The 4,489-nt window shown below is 32.9% G+C and overlaps 1 non-coding gene across 1 annotated transcript; it reads left to right on the top strand.

Moving 5' to 3' along the window:
* The first annotated feature begins 2,230 nt into the window (after positions 1-2,230).
* Positions 2,231-2,304, top strand: TRNAI-AAU (transfer RNA isoleucine (anticodon AAU)). Its single transcript has one exon. It is a non-coding gene; the product is annotated as a tRNA-Ile (tRNA).
* The last annotated feature ends 2,185 nt before the right edge of the window (positions 2,305-4,489 follow it).

Here is a 4,489-nt window from a genome sequence, read left to right as displayed (position 1 = left end):
CATAGAATCATATCGTAACTGCAGAATAATGACATTTTGAATTAAAATAATTCATTTATACGCAACATTTTTAGATCAATTATATAAGTACGTGGCTATAGAAGTTTTTTTTACAGTAAGTTAGTAAACAAAACATAAAGTGTGGATTGGGAAAGAAGAAAAAGACATGCAAACGGTAGTACAATATATCTAACGCAAAGAATAAAAGCTTCATGTTCATGAGACGACGTCGAGAACACAGACAGAGGCCGTTTTATCCTGTTTCTTAGGATGCTTCCTGAACTATTTTGAGATATTGGCATCAGGTAGGGCAGGAAGGCAAAACTTGGTACCTAATGAAATGGGTACCAGGAATATATCTATGCATTTTTCTCTAAGTCGGCGTGTTTATTTAAGTATATACATACATATATATACATACATACACACAAGCGCTCGCACACACACACACACACACACACACACACACACACACACACACACACACACACACATATATATATATATATATATATATATATATATATATATATATATATATATATATATATATACACACATGTGTATTCCTGGTACCCATTTCATTAGGTACCAAGTTCTGCCTTCCTGCCCTACCTGATGGCAATATCTCAAGTTCAAGAAGCATCCTAAGAAACAAGATAAAACGGCCTCTGTCTGTGTTCTCGACGTCGTCTCCTGATCATGAAACTTTTATTCTTTGCGTTAGATATTTTGTGCTACCGTTTGCATGTCTTTTTCTTCTTTCCCAAATCCACATTTTATGTTTTGTGTACTAATTCATTGTAAAAAAAAAAAAAAAAAAAAAAAAAAAAATTCTAGACCCACGTACGTATACAATTCATCTAAAAATGTTGCGTATAAATGAATTATTTTAATTCAAAATGTCATTATTCTGCCATTATATGATTCGTATGAGGAAGGTTCGATCCCCTTGCTGGCAAAAGTTTGGTCTACCGTCTCCGGAGTCGATTCGTTGGCAGCCGATTCCTCTTTTGCTGACAAAATGCCTGGACCAAGGTCAAAGGATGGCACGGTCGCCAGGCCATTAGGACCGCTGTGTATGCAAGGCTCTTGTATGGTAATGATTAATCGTTCTTCTTTCCTGTCCAGTTCAACACGTTGGGGGTGAGTCTGGCATCAAACCTCAGTCTTTCTTTCTTTCTTTTTCTTTTAGAATATTCTTCTTCCTTTAGATTATTTAAGAGAGTTATTCTGCAAGAAACTTCCACGCGCTCATGTAAACAAGCCGCCCCTCACTCACTTACCTAAGCCTCATTTGCCTTTGGTCTCCCTGCTGAACGGCCTCTTCGTCTCCGCCGCTTATCTCTCGCCCTCCGACAGACTCTTGGAGACCACGGAGGGCGCTGAAGACCAGTCCGTTGACCACGTGATCGGACTCAGGTGGGAGGACAATGGCTAATCGCAACGACGAGTTACTAAGGTGTATAAGAAGGAAAACATGTTCACACACACACTCAGGTGTATATATTCCTATACACATACAAAAACACACATACATAGAACTGATATCTGTATATGTATGTATATATATGTATATTCATATATACATATATGTGTATGTGTGACACACTGTATACTATATATGAATTTATATACTCAGATTGATAGATATGTGTATATATATGCAAAATTAATGATGTGTATATATATATATATATATATATATATATATATATATATATATATATATATATATATATATATATATATATAATATGAAGAGGAAAAGTCACAATAGAAATCAAAATACAGTGCAGCGTTTCGAACCTTTCATGAGTTCCTCTTTAGACAAATGATAAAAGACGTTTGGTTAATTTTACGTCTGGAGAGGGACTCTTGAAGAGAGTTAATTTCCTTTATTTCCTGTCGTGGTTGTTTTCCTTTTTGTTTTTATGTACAAATTGCCGTGTTTGTGCTTTTGGTCATAAATATATATATATGTATGGTAATGCGATTTGAAAACATTTAAGATAAACTGCCGAAGCATTTTCTAAGAAGTAGTTTTTCATAGGCTTATATGCATTTGAAATGATAAACAATGTGTTTATTTTGCTCTGTCCTGATACAATCCTTCTGAAATACAGTCTAACACTAGGCTATATTGATTGTACATTGCTACTTTTAATTATCTTCAATAAAATTTGTTGACTGACGGTTCATTATGAGAAAGATTTTCAAGTAGTGTAAGGGCCTGTTAGCTCAGTTGGTTAGAGCGCCGTGCTAATAACGCGGATGTCGAGGGTTCGATCCCCTTACGGGCCAAGCATGTATACTTTTAATACAATGACTCTGGTGTCCGTTTATCGCATGTGAATCCATCAGGCTTCAGTGCCAGATATATGTCAGCTCCAAGGTTATATATATATATATATATATATATATATATATATATATATATATATATATATATATATATATATATATATATGTATATTTATATATAAATGTATATATATATATATATCATGTATATGCATATATATACACATATGTGTATATGTGCACATACACACATATGTGTATATATTTATCTCTCTCTCTCCTTCTCTCTCCCCCCTCTCTATCTCCTTCAGTTTCTGTGTGTATGAATATATATCTCGTATTCATAAGTGCATACTCAATATTCTATTTCTTATCGTAGTAGCTAGCATCAGCTGATGGAGAATAGATGTAACCTTATGATATCAATCAATATCTGAAAATCAACATCATTATAGTTCCACTGAAGTATAGTTTCTGTTTATTGCATCATCACTGGTAGTGATGACATGGACTCAGACCCAAAAAATCCAGATGAACTGGATGAACTGATCGAGTCTGAGGACGAGCCATGGAGTGAGTGAGGTGATGTCAGATCAGGATGATGATATGGAGTATTACGCATGAGGTGTCTGGCTCGAATCCCCCACCACTAAAAATGAGTCACTACTTATTTCTGATAAAATGGGCCTTACTGATGAATTTGAAGCCAGTCTCAAGTTGTTACACTATGAGCTGATCTAGCATAATATTTTGATGCCCCTTTTTTGCCCTAGTAGGGGTACCCCACCACGAAAAATGTCGTTCATTGGTCATTCCTGATACACTTTATCATGCTTATTAAGCTTTGACTTGTTTTTCTTTGTTACTAGTTAAGCTAGCTCAAAATTTTCATATATTCTCCTGCCCCTGTGTAGCACACCCACCAGCTAATAACGCGGATGTCGAGGGTTCGATCCCCTTACAGGCCAAGGAGCATGATTTTGATAGAATGCTTCAAGTGTCGGTTTATCGCAGGCAAAACCACGAGGCTCCAGTGCCAGATATATGCCAGTGCCAAGATCAAACATACACAGACAAGACGGAGACGCTGCATTTCAAGCTTCTACTATTCTTAGCTTAACAGTTTTTACTTGCAGCCTTACTTCCGCCCACTAAACTAAATAACTGGAGCTCATACACAAGCATATATGTACATATACGCACATGCATGTACATGTTTATATATATATATATATATATATATATATATATATATATATATATATATATATATATATATATATATATATATATATATATATATATATATATATATATATATATGTATATATATACATATATATGTGTTGTGTATTTATACATGTGTATACACACACACACAAACACACGCGCGTGTGTGTGCGGTGTGTGTTTCTGTATGTGTATGTGTGTGTATGTGTATATATATTAAATATATATACAAAATGTTGTATACATTTGTATATATATATGTATATATACATATATATATAGTAATACATATTTATATGAATATATATATTATATATGCATATGTATATGTATATATGTATATGTATACATATGTATATATATATATATATATATATATATATATATATATATATATATATATATATATATATATATATATATATTCATATACACATATGCATAATTATGCATGTATGTATATATATGTATATATGTATGAAGAGGAAAAGAAATCAAAATAAAGTGTAACGTTTCGAACCCTTTACGAGATCCTCTTCAGACAAATGATATAAGACTCTTGGTTAATCATACGTCTGGAGAGGAACTCTTGAAGAGAGTTCATTTCCTTCATTTATTGTGATTGTTTTCCTTTTTGCTTTTGTGTACAAATTACTACGTTTGTGCTTGTGTTCATATATATATGTATATATATACATATATATGCATATATATATACACACCCATATATATTATTTATATATGTAAATATGTTTACATATATACATGTGTGTACATAAGTATATATTAGATTTTTTTTCTTATATATCATGGTTATGGGATTTGAAAACATTTAGGATAAACTGCCTAAGGCATATGTGCATTTGAAATGATAAACAAAGTGAATTTATTCTGCTCTGTCCTGATGTGATCCTTCTGACAGTTCACTATGAGAAAGACTCTCTTCAGAGGTAAG

This window comes from Penaeus vannamei, chromosome 20, assembly GCF_042767895.1.
Source record: "Penaeus vannamei isolate JL-2024 chromosome 20, ASM4276789v1, whole genome shotgun sequence".
Classification (NCBI taxonomy): Eukaryota; Metazoa; Arthropoda; class Malacostraca; order Decapoda; family Penaeidae; genus Penaeus; species Penaeus vannamei.
This window is presented reverse-complemented; position numbering and strand designations above follow the sequence as displayed.